Source organism: Pleurodeles waltl, chromosome 7 (genome assembly GCF_031143425.1).
Source record: "Pleurodeles waltl isolate 20211129_DDA chromosome 7, aPleWal1.hap1.20221129, whole genome shotgun sequence".
Taxonomy (NCBI): domain Eukaryota; kingdom Metazoa; phylum Chordata; class Amphibia; order Caudata; family Salamandridae; genus Pleurodeles; species Pleurodeles waltl.
In genome coordinates, this window is record NC_090446.1 from 1,264,810,457 (window position 1) to 1,264,823,930 (window position 13,474).

Consider the following 13,474-nt stretch of genomic DNA (forward strand, 5'->3'; position numbering starts at 1 on the left):
AAGCACCGCTGAACAGTCCAGACACCGCCATGGCAAAGCACCGCTGAACAGTCCAGAGACCGCCATGGCAAAGCCCCGCTGAACAGTCGAGAATCGCCATGACAAAGCACCGCTGAACAGTCGAGAACCGCCATGGCAAAGCACCGCTGAACAGTCCAGACACCGCCATGGCAAAGCACCGCTGAACAGTCCAGACACCGCCATGGCAAAGCACCGCTGAGCAGTCCAGAGACCGCCATGGCAAAGCCCCGCTGAACAGTCGAGAACCGCCATGGCAAAGCACCGCTGAACCGTCCAGAGACCACCATGGCAAAGCACCGCTGAACAGTCCAGACACCGCCATGGCAAAGCACCGCTGAACAGTCCAGAGACCGCCATGGCAAAGCCCCGCTGAACAGTCGAGAACCGACATGGCAAAGCACCGCTGAACAGTCCAGACACCGCCATGGCAAAGCACCGCTGAACAGTCCAGAGACCGCCATGGCAAAGCCCCGCTGAACAGTCGAGAACCGCCATGGCAAAGCACCGCTGAACTGTCCAGACACCGGCATGGCAAAGCACCGCTGAACAGTCCAGAGACCGCCATGGCAAAGCCCCGCTGAACAGTCGAGAACCGCCATGGCAAAGCACTGCTGAACAGACCAGACACCGCCATGGCAAAGCACCGCTGAACAGGGCATGCACCGGGGAAGAATGACAACGCCGCCACATCACGCATCGTTATCCCATGTGCAGCTGGGACAGTGACGGGACAGCAACTGTTACAGGGAGACTACACCAGTCTGGGCACCAGTCCACCTACAGAACCAGTGGAGGCTGTTATCTACTTGCGATAACTGTGGCTTTGCACTCTCCAGGATGATCCAGTGGGCAACCCACCCACTGTAGAGACTTGAGAGACTGTGGCATTGCACTCCACAGGATGGAACAGTGGGCAACCCACCCACTGTAGAAACTTGAGAGACTGTGGCTTTGCACTCCCCAGGATAGTCCAGTGGGCAATCCACCCACTGCAGAGACTTGTGAGACTGTGGCTTTGCACTCCCCAGGATGGAACAGTGGGCAACCCACCCACTGTAGAAACTTGAGAGACTTTGGCTTTGCACTCCCCAGGATGGTCCAGTGGGCAACCCACCCACTGTAGAGATTTGAGAGACTGTGGCTTTGCACTCCCAGGATGGTCCAATGGGCAAGCCACCAACTGTAGAAACTTGAGAGACTGTGGCTTTGCACTCCCCAGGATACATCAATGGGCATGAAGCCCCGTCGTGGATCTGGCTTTGCACTCATCCGGCTTAGGTGCCCCCCCTTCCTTCCCCCCTGAGGTGCCTGTAGTATTTCTATCTGATGCCCCAGCAGTGTTCTCTCCGTCTGTGGACAGGTATCTTTTGTGGGCCTCGCCCATGCTTTTTTGGACTAGTGATGCACAGACATTGATATGTGCATATCTGTACTACTTCTCATAATGTTTATACTTTTGACTGATTTAATGATATATCTGTATATTTTTGAGACATTTATATTGATACAATACGATGTTTGAACTGATTTAGTTTGGTCTTTGCATTCTTCCGGGGGGGTTGTGTGTTGTTCCGGAGATTTTTGTGACTGCATTGGTGTGTGTGTTGTACTATGCATGGGTGGGGGTGAGGGTGGGGCTGTTGCGTGTGTGTCCCCAAAACTTTTGCCTCCCCCCCCCTATGTTGTAGGTGCAGTACTCACCGTTGTCTTCGCCGACGTCGGTCTTCGTAGATGAGTAGGAATACAAGGGCCGGTAGGATTTGGAGTTCCGGCTCCATGGAGTCCTCCTTCCTCGTGGGATGTGTTCAGGTGAGCGTTTTCCCATTGCAGTAACTGTTTCCGCCGTGTTTGTATCCACGGTGAATCCGCCCCGGAAAAGGTGGCGGATTGGTAGGTTGTAATACTGTGGGCGGTACATTGTCTTCCGCCTGTCTGTTGGTGGTGTCCGCCGCGCTGCTTGTCTGTACCGCCGTGGCGGGCGGTGTGTTAAAGTGGCTGTCTTTGTTGGCGGATTCCGCCAGGGTCATAATTCCCTTTTTTTGTCCGCCGGCCTGTTTGCGGTATTATCGCACCTTTAACACTGTCCGCCAGGGTTGTAACGACCCCCTATTTGCGCTAGGTTGTTTGTTTGTGTGTCAACAAGGTGAAAGTGAGAGGCAGGAGCAGACCATTTGTAATAAACAAAGTGAAGGTACTTTGATTGCTGTACTGAAATTAATAAAAGACGCCCTTTAGTGTTGTCGCCTGACCTGTCCAGCCTTAACCCTTGCATTCTGAGGCAATTGGTGTCAATAAACTTAACAAGCATTTGTTATGCAATAGGTCTCGCATTTGTGAAAGAGAGAGAGCTATTGGCAGTGTGAATGACAATGTCTTCTCTATGTGTTTTGGTTTGGACTGGTTACTGTTAGTCCAATGGCATATACACTTCCAGAGCAGGGCCACTGCAAATCAAACCTGAGGTGCTTTTGTGCCATTGATTTGTGGCCAGCCAGGTACTGCCACGCCTGAGTTTGAAAAAATGTACCAAATTTCTAACATAAGGCTAAAGGTAAAAAGGCTTATGTAATTTTGTAGATTTTCAGGGGTTAGTGGCTGCTGACCCTGCAAGTGTGTGAGGATAAGAGGAGATGCCAAAACCCAACACACAACGTGGAACAGTCAAAAGATGAATGCGTTCACAATGACTCATTGCCATATTTGAAAAAGCAACTATGTGTCAGTAAAATATGGCACTTATGCACTGATGATGGAGTGTTTGACAAATATGGTAAATTCGTATTTACTAGAAAGAGCAACAGGCGCGGAGTGGTGTTTTTGTCAGTCGCTCTGGCTATAGACCACTCTCCGGGCTAATCGAATCTTCATTTTTAATAAGTTGCTAAACTGGGCACAAAGCAGTGTGACACTAGTAAAATCCTTTACAACAGCACTACTATACTCCAGGTCTCGAAGTACAATAGAAGCTGAAATAATGGTCGGATGTGACCGCTGCGCACTGCAAGGGCCAGTGGCAGGGGGATATTTGTTCACAAAGCAGTAAGCGCCAGATGTATCAAAGGGGGTCATTACGACCCTGGCGGACGGTGTTAAAGGTGCGGTAATACCGCAAACAGGCCGGCGGACAAAAAAAGGGAATTATGACCCTGGTGGAAACCGCCAACAAAGACAGCCACTTTAACACACCGCCCGCCACGGCGGTACAGAGAAGCAGCGCAGCGGTCACCGCCAACAGACAGACGGGACACAATGTCCCGCCCACACTATTACAACCCGCCAATCCGCCACCTTTTCCGGGGCAGATTTACCGCAGATAAAAACACGGCGGAAACAGCTTTTGCTATGGGAAAGCGCTCACCTGAACACATCCCACGAGGAACGAAGACACCATGGAGCCCGAACTCCAAATACTCCCTGCGCTTGTATTTCTGCTCCTTTACGAACAACAGCTACGTAGGCGCAGAAGATACCGGTGAGTACTGCACCTACGACACGGGGAGGCAAAAGTTAGGGGGACACCCACCAAACAACCCCACCCCCACCCTCGCATATCACAACATACACACCAATGCATTATCAAAAATCACAGTAACAACCCACAATCCACCCGGAAGAATGAAAACACAAAGCCAAATTCGGGCAAACATTGTAATGTGCCAATATACATGTCATAAAAAAATATACAGATAAATATATCTCAAAATTACTCTTATTTACACATACAATCCCAGAAGTAGTGCAGATATGTACACAACAATGTCCGTGCACCAACAGTCCAAAAATGCATGGGCGAGGCCCACAAGAAATACCTGACCAAATTCGGAGAGAACTCTGCCGGGGCATCAGATGGAAATAAAACAGGCACCTCAGGGGGAAGGGAAGGGGGAGCACCTCAGCCAGATGAATGCGAAGCCAGATCCACGACGGGGCTCCATGCCCATTGATGTAGCCTGGGGAGTGCAAAGCCACAGTCTCTCAAGTCTCTACAGTGGGTGGTTTGCCCACTGTACCACCCTGGGGAGTGCAAAGCCACAGTCTCTCAAGTCTCTACAGTGGGTGGGTTGCCCACTGTACCATCCTGGGGAGTGCAAAGCCACAGTCTCTCAAGTACATGCAGGTCTCCACTGGTTCTGGAGGGGGACTGGTGACCAGACTGGATGAGTCTCCACGTGAAAGTACCTGTCCTGTCCCTGTCCCAGCTGCACATGTGATAAGGATGCCTGATGTGGCAGCCTTTTCATTCCTATACGGTGTTTGCCCTGTTCAGCGGTGCTTTGCCATGGCGGTCTTTGCCCTGTTAAGCGGTGCTTTGCCATGGTGGTTCTGGACAGTTCAGCGGTGCTTTGCCATGGCGGTCTTTGCCCAGTTCAGCGGTGCTTTGCCATGGCGGTCTTTTCCCTGTTCAGCGGTGCTTCACTTTGCTCTCTTTGCCCTGTTCAGCGGTGCTTTGCCATGGCGGTTCTGATACGGACATTGGTGTGTGGCATGACGATCTCCACACTGGACATTGGTGTGTGGCATGACGATCTCCACACTGGACATTGGTGTGTGGCATGACGTTCCATCATTGCCCATCGGGGCTGTGGCAACCTGGCCCCTCCTGGGCGGTGACTCTGGCGGTGGTCTCTGGACCAGTGACGATACCTGGGCCCTCCTGGGCTGTGACTCCGGTGGTGGTCTCCTGACCAGTGACGATACTTGGGCCCTCCTGGGCTGTGACTCTGGCGGTGGTCTCCTGACCAGTGACGATACTTGGGCCTTCCTGGGCTGTGACTCCGGCGGTGGTCTCCTGACCAGTGACAATACTTGGGCCCTCCTGGGCTGTGACTCTGAAGGTGGTCTCTGGACCAGTGACTATACTTGGGCCCTCCTGGGCTGTGACTCTGGCGGTGGTCTCTGGACCAGTGACGATACTTGGGCCCTCCTGGGCTGTGACTCTGGCGGTGGTCTCCTGACCAGTGACGATACTTGGGCCCTCCTGGGCTGTGACTCTGGCGGTGGTCTCCTGACCAGTGACGATACTTGGGCCCTCCTGGGCTGTGACTCTGGCGGTGGTCTCTGGACCAGTGACAATGGTGCTGGCGGTTGTGTCTGGACAGCCGGACATGATGGCGCACTTCTCCACCGTGACACTCACAACAGGCTGGGCAGACGTCCTCTGGACCTTCCCCACCTTTGTTGGAGTTACAGATGACTCACCAATCCCCTTCGATCCCATGTCACTTGTTGTCCCACCAGGGGTCTTAAGACGGTCCCTTCGTCCACTCTCCATTCAAAGAGCCTTTACAGGGGGTGGGCTGCCAGTGCCTTGGCTCCGGGTCCTACTGCCTGCCCTGTTGGACGGTGCACTCCAAAAACCTGGAACACGCACCACTGGTACTGGAGGCTTTTTGGCTGAGGCGCTACGACGGGACTGATGAATTGGAGGGGGGTGGGGGCAAAAAGGTCAATTTGACAGAGGGACAGTTTCTGACGAACACTGGAATGGGTAGCTGGAGGGGGTCTGGGAGTGGAAGAAGAGGAGGTGGTTGTAGGAGGTGTCACTTTAGCTGTTTTGGGTGCAGGTGCAGGTACTGGAGGCTGTTGTGAGGTGGATGGATGTTGGTTGAGTGATTGCCGGCGTTTGTGTACTTTGGGATGGGGCGTCACAGACACACTGGGAGAGGACACAGGGGACGTGTAAATGGTAGTGGAGGTGGTGAGTGCAGGTGAGCGGCTTGTGGGGCTGGGTGTCCTGGTGCTAGTCCTAGTGCCTGTAGATGTGGTGCATGCAGGTGTGTGTGTAGACAAGACTGGGAGGGAGGAGGGAGAAGAGGAGGAGGGGGACACAGTGGAGGCAGTGGATGTTGCTGTGTCTGTATGTGGGTGAGGCTTGCGTGAGTGCCTGTGGTGTGTGTGGTGCCTATGTTTGCCTGAGCTACTTGTGTGTGTTGACTTGTGTGCATGCTGGTCTGTAGGTGTGCTTGGGATGGGCTGGGGTACAGGAGATTGGGTCTGGGTGGAGGAGGTTGGAGGGGGGAGGCTAGACACAGGGACAATGGCTGCCATCAGTGCTGAGGCCAGAGATTGCAGGGTTCGCTGAAGGACAGCCTGACCAGAATGAATGCCCTCCAGGAATGCATTACCGTGTTGCAACTCTCGTTCTGCACCCTGGATGGCATTCACAATGGTAGACTGCCCAACAGTGAATGACCTGAGGAGGTCAATGGCCTCCTCACTGAGGGCAGCAGGGATGACTGGGGCAGGGCCTGAGGTGCCTGGGGCGAAGATGATGCCCACCCTCCTGGGTGAGCGGGCACGGGGCGAACGCTGAGGGGGTGCTGGGAGGGCGGTGCTGGTAGGGGGAGTGGCGGCTGTACCTGTAGAAGTGGGGCACAGAGATGGTGCCGCCACCACAGGGAAGCTCCCATCGGCGGACAAGTCTGTGTCGCTGGTTGGTGATCCAGTGGCCGACGTGAAGCTCCCCTCGCCCTCCATCCCACTGGTGCATTCAGAGTCTGTGGTGTGGCCCTCCATGGCCATGTGGGATGCAGCTCCCTCGTGCTCCGGTGCCACTGTACCTCCGCCTGATGATGCTGATGTACAAAAGGACAGGGAGAGCAGGAAAAGGGGGGGAGACAGAAGAAAGAGAGTTTTAGTGCATGGCATTCCGCTACTGTTGTCGGACAAGACAGACGCAGCAGCCCCCAGCATTACGCCTTGCTCCTGACCTCTGCACATGCAATTTCTGGGACATAGCCTACATGGCAATGGTGGAAATCTGCACACATGGATGCCACAGGGGCAACTATACCTCAGTTTGGCACTCTGCTGAGGTGGGGTTGATTGCCACATGGCCTACATTACGGAGAGGTCTTGCCTACCTAACTCGCCCTGGCCTAGGTACACCGACAGGCCTCCTCCCCCACCCAGACCCCTCTAATGCACACGAAGTCAGCAGAATGAGGTTGTACTCACCCCCTTGTGTCTGCTGTGATGTCCTCAAGCGCCCATCCAACTCTGAGTAGGCCACCGCCAGGATCCGGAACATCAGGGGGGTCATGGTGCGACGGGCACCCCTTCCACGTTGGGAGGTCATCCCCAGCTGAGCCTCCGCCGTCTTCTTGCTGCAGCGGCGAATGTCCTCCCATCTATTACGGCAGTGGGTGCCCCGTCTCTGGTGGGCCCCCAGGGTCCGGACTTCCTTGGCGATGGCATGCCAAATGTCCCTCTTCTGGTGGGTGCTGACCTACATGACATGCACAAGGAAAGAGGAACAGTCATTACCAACTGCACCGTCAATGTGAGTGGCCCCCTCCCTACTTGGCCATGTGGCCCATTCATTCCCATGCATTAAAGTTCTATGAACTCTGGCCCCTTCCCTCTTCCACCCAGCTCTCTCCACCCAGGCCTAGCCCATACAACGTGCTCCCTCTGTACTAACCTGATGGTCTGGAGGACCGTAGAGTAGCGTGTACTGGGGGAGGACCCCATCCACAAGTTTCTCCAACTCCTGTGCAGTGAACGCAGGGGCCCTTTCCCCAGACGCAGCAGCCATCGTCGCTTCCAGACCGAGGTCACAGCAGCACTAGCAGTGTAGGTCCTCTCCTGTCGAAGGTCAGGTATCTAGTGATTGAACAGATAGAAAATGGCGGTGACGTCCGCGGCGGTGACGTCCGCGGCAGGGCGCATCATCACCGCCAGCGCACCTGTTCATTGGCTCCTGGGACCCATAGGGTCCAATGTTAACCAATGCAGCATTGCGCCGCGGTCTACGACCGCCTACCGCGACGGTGTGCAACACCAGCGCAGTTACCCCACAATCCCATTGTCCCAGTTTAGAGGTCAGGCAGCCACCATTTCAGGGGCCCACATGGCTTCATTTACTACTGCGTCACACATAGGTAGTCCTATACTCAACACACATACAGGAAGGGGTTTTGTCTGGTGTAGTCTTGTGTGTAACTGTGGGTACATACCTGGAGGAATAGTGACTGGTTCTTCGCTGTTGTCCTTCTTAGGCACCGTCAGCTGGGACATATGAGAAGATAGCGGAATCCTCCGGTGTACCGACCGCTGGTGGACCTGTTGACAATGGAAGAGAGACATGTCATCGTCACCTACCGGTTTGACCGTGCCACAATCCAGGAACTATGTACCCAGTTGGAGCCAGACCTGATGTCACCGATACGCCATCCGACTGGAATCCCCCCTTACGTGCAGGTGCTGTCAGTGCTCCATTTCCTTGCAAGTGGGTCTTTTCAGACAACTGTGGCCATGGCGTCAGGGATGTCCCAGCCTATGTTTTCCACCGTCTTGTCCAGAGTGTTGGCTGCCCTACTGAAACACGTAAGGAGATACATCATTTTCCCTGAGGTGGAGGATTTGCCAACAGTGAAAGGTGACTTCTATGCCCTTGGACATATCCCCTGTAGCTCTGGTCCCCCCCACAGGAGTGAACAGGTGTACAGGAACCGGAAGAATTATCATTCTATGAATGTCCAGATGGTATGTTTGGCAGACCAGTACATCTCGCAGGTAAATGCAATGTTCCCTGGCTCAGTGCATTACGCCTACATCCTGCGGAATTGCAGCATCCCTGATATGATGGGTCAACTCCAGAGGCACTGTATATGGCTATTGGGGGACTCTGGTTACCCCAACCTTTCCTGGCTATTGACCCCAGTGAGGAATCCCAGGACCAGGGCAGAGGAACGGTACAATGAGGCCCATGGGCGGACTAGGAGGGTTATCGAACGCACCTTCGGCCTTCTTAAGGCCAGGTTCAGGTGCCTCCATATGACAGGTGGTTCCCTATTCTACTCACCGAAGAAGGTGTGCAACATCATCATCGCCTGCTTCGTGCTCCATAATTTAGCATTGCGACGCCAGGTGCCTTTTCTGCAGGAGAATGATCCAGATGACAGTGTTGTGGAAGCTGTGGAGCCTGTGGAGAGAGTGGACAGTGGTGAGGATGAAGCTGAGGATGAAGAAAACGACAACAGGGAGACAGTCATACAGCAATATTTCCAGTGACACACAGGTGAGAACATTTTCTGGTTTAACATTACATTAACTTTCACACGTCTACCTCTATCCTGTACCTCCATTTCACTCACTATTTGTTAATTGAGTTGTACCCTTCCATTTCAGTTTCACAGGTGTGGTTACCTACGTGTCAACTGCTTGCATCCTTCAAGGGCTTGTGATGTGTGACATTGGTATGTTAGCCTTACAATGGGTAACCCATTATGACACTGTAATTGATAATACAAAGTTCCAAATCATAGACTGACTCCAGATTTCTTTGGCTTTCAAGGGTGTTTATTTAAGTGATAAAAAAATGAAGGAGGGTTGTAAACTGGGGATGGGTGATGGTGGAGGAATGTCCATGGCAGAGTCCAGTCTATTAGTCTCACAGGTGCACTGCCCATCTGGGCATTGGAAGTGGAGCTGGGGCAGTTCAAATCTGGACAGGGTTACAAAGTGGGACATTGGGCGGACAATCAGGGTGGTTTTATTTCCTGGCGGGGGTCTTGCCATCTTGCTCTGTCCTGTTCCTGGATCTCAGGGCCCGCTTGCGTGGTGGTTGTCCGTCTGCAGGGGATGGGGTGCTGGTGTGTTGGCCCTGTGGTGGGGCGTCCTGTCCACTAGCGCCGGCGGAGGTGGTGGGCAGTTCATTGCCCTGGCTAGTGTCAGGGGCCCCTTGGAGTGCCACGGTGTCCCTCAAGGTCTTTTGAATGTCCGTCAGCACCCCTACGATAGGGCCTAGGGCGGAGCTGATGGTCCTGAACTCCTCCCTGAACCCCAAATACAGTTCGGCCTGCAGACGCAGGGTCTCCTGCAACTTATCCAGGACCGTGGCCATCGTCTCCTGGGAGTGGTGGTATGCTCCCATGATGGAGGAGAGGGCCTCGTGGAGAGTTGGTTCCCTTGGCCTGTCCTCCCTCCGTCGCACAGCAGCCCTCCCAGTTCTGCGGTGTTCCTGTGCCTCCGTCCCCTGGACCGTGTGCCCACTACCACTGCCCCAAGTCCCTGTTGTTGTTGGAGTGGTGGGTTAGCCTGGGTGCCCTGTAGTGGTGGACACACCGCTGACCTGTCCTGGGTAGGGAGGTTTGGGCCCGCTGGGTGGGTGCTGTGCTGGTGTTACCAGAGGGTGGCAGCTCGGTGTTGGGCTGTGGCTGGGCAAGGGGAACCGACTGTCCTGAGGCCCACGATGGTCCGGGCTGGTCCTCAGGATCCAGTAGGGCAGAGCTGCTGTTGTCACTGTGGGCCTCTTCTGGGGGTGGAGTGGTGTTGTCTGGACCCTCTGGTGTGGTGACGTTCCTTCGGGTTCCTGCAGAGGTATAAGAACATGATTATTGTATGTGTGTGTGTCATGGTGTGCAATGGTTGGGTGAGCGTGTACCACGGTGCAAGCATTCCAGTGTGGGGGCATGTGTGATGATGGTTGGGGGGTGTTCTGGGTATGTGCAGTGAGCATGCTTTAGTGAGGGGTGCCTATGCTTAGTTGTGCCATGCAGGGCTTGGTGTTGGGATGGGTGGTTGGTGTCATGGGTAGATTAGTGAGGATTTGGGGTGATAGGGGAGGGTGTGAGGGTGGGGGGGTGTGATAGCATGCAGGTAGGGTGGGGGATGAGATAGATAAGATTTGTCTACCAGTGTCCGTTCCTCTACCGACTCCTCCGAGGCCCTCTGGATACAAGATGGTCAGGACTTGCTCCTCCCATGTTGTTAGTTGTGGGGGAGGAGGTCCACCGCCAGTCGGCTGAACCGCAATGTTGTGCCTGGAGACCGTGGAACGCACCTTCCCCCGTAGGTCGTTCCACCTCTTCCTGATGTCCTCCCTATTTCTTGGATGCTGTCCCACTGCGTTGACCCTGTCGACTATTCTTTGCCATAGCTCCATCTTCCTGGCTATTGATGTGTGCTGTACCTGTGAGCCAAATAGCTGTGGCTCCAACCGTACGATTTCCTCCCATGACCCTGAGCTCCTCCTCGGAGAAGCGGGGGTGTCTTTGGCGTGACATGGGGTGGTGTGTGTGAGGTGTGGGGTGGTGTATGTGGTGATGAGTGTGGTAAGTGTAGTGGTATGTGGTGTTTTGTGCGTGGATGTAGTGTGGGTGATGGTGTTGTGTGCCTCGTGTGATGAGGTTGTCAATAGCTGTGCTGTCTCTCTGGCCTTCTCTCAGAAATTCTGGTCGTAGGGGTTTGTGGGTGATGTGGGTGTGTGTTTTATATTGTGTTTGGTGTGTGGGATTGTTGTTTGTATGTGTCTCAGGTGTGTGTATTTCGAAATGTCCAATGTGGCGGTGTTTTGTAGATGTGTGTGTATTTTGAACGTGGCGGTGTTTACCGCCAATGGAATACTGCGGTTGAAAGACCGCCGCGTCGATTCGTGGGTCGTAATAGCATGGGCGTGTTTCTGTTGGCGTGGAGGATGTGTTTCCGCCAGTTTATCGCTGACCTTTGGTGTGGCGGTTTTGTGTGGGTGTCTGAATTTCGGCGGATTCCGTGATGTGTGTGATAATAGCTGTGGCGGTCTACCGCGGCCGCGACGGTGTATTGGCGGTCTTCTGCACGGCGGTAAGCGCCTTATACCGCCAATGTTGTAATGACCCCCAAAGGGTATTAGACCATTCTGTGTCCATGGGAAAATGCTTTAGTACATATGGCCCTAAATACCAGCGTGTCACTTATTGACACCTGTAATCACTTTTTTGTTTTAATTGGAAAATGACGCCAGGTGACTCCGATGGGGATGAAACCATTTACATATCTGCTGCGGGACAATATTTTAATCCTGTTTTCTTTTTCCCTAAAGAGCAAGTTGCATGCTGGCTTTTCATGTGAGGGGGTGTTGGGAAAGGGGTGCCGCGGCTTCACTTCCTTATAGTCCTTCATTCTTTGAGACTTAGAAAACGTAATGCACAAGGCTTGAGCTGGTTCAGTGTTCTGGGGCTTGTTGACTTTCGGTTTGTTTAGCCCGCAAAGCATTATGTGGCGGGTTTCCTGAGAGCAGTGAATAAAGTAGTATCGTCTCTCCTGCTGTGCTGGGAGAGGCACTGAGAGGATTTCTTTTTTTTTTTTTTTTTTACTTATGAAACAGCTTCAGCATGAAGCAGCAGCAGAAGCCCACCCATCTCCCGGGTGACCCGCTGCACACCTTCATTAACTGCATGCACAGAGAGAGACAAAATTGTGCTATGCTCCTCCACTGCCATGTTGTTTGCCGTGGACCCGGTAAATACATTCAGAACAAGCATTTCGAATGCAGTAGTCTCGTGTTTCTCGAGTTAGAGCTCATAGCATTGTAAATTACTGACTGGGCTTTTATTGCTAGACAGACTGAAAATAACAAAAGGAAGAGAGTGAGGGTGAGCTGGCCCTGGAAAAGCCCTCCTACGCTGTGGTTTATGTTTATAGAGGGAACTGATGGGGAGGAGGGACTGAACAAGCACCCACACTGTTGAGGTGAAACAGGCAAATGCCAAAAAACAAGTCCCTTACAGAAGAGATAAACAAGACATAGCCTAGTTATACAGTACTTTGTGCTGCTCCCAAAGTGAAAAAAGGCAGGACAAAGAAGCATAACTGACCACTAGCAAGCAAGGATTTTTGAAGGACACTGCAACTAATAAATCAAAACGCTGGAACTCACTCTATTGTATACCTTAGTATACAGCAGGCCGAACGCTAACGATAGACCTAAAAATAATCTGTGTCCTTTCTCTCTCCTTACTTCACCTCACATCTTCAACATTTTCCCTCTCCTAACTCTGTCTTTACTTCTCAATGTACCTTCATCCTCTTTCTACCTCACCTTTGTCTTAATCTCTTTGAAAATACATAATTTATTTCACTCTCTATTACTCTGTGTGCCTACATCTTTATCTATCACCCCCAACCCCTCTATCAACCTCAACTGCCTGTACACCATACCGCTCTCTGAATTGACTTCACTTTTTCCATCTGAACTCCCTATACCTATTCTCAATCTACTTCACATATCACCCCGCTCTCCGTGTCTCTTACACTTTACCTCTTTATCAGCCCTTTCTTTACCTTACTATGCCACCACATCTCTAGTTCATTTTTCTCCTCTTTTGCCCTTACAAACAGGGGATCTTGCACCGAATATCTGTGTATTTTGTAGCTCCTGTCCCCCTAGCAGATCATTTTCAGGTGGTTTGCAGTGGACATTTGTCTCTATTGACTTTCAGTAGCTCTGAGCCAATTTTCAGTCTTCATTTACACCTCTAGCGAATGATGGAGCCAAATTCTTCACATTCTGTCTTCTCAGGTTTGGGGATGCAAGATTGTGATCCCTGAAAATAAATACAATTAGGTTCAGAGGGACCCTTTTAGGTTACAGTCAAAACGACTCTGCCTCTTTAAATCACTGATCAAATTTGATTCTCCAACAATAGGTACCAATCAACCACACAATAAATCAAAAAGGTGCAGGTGGCAC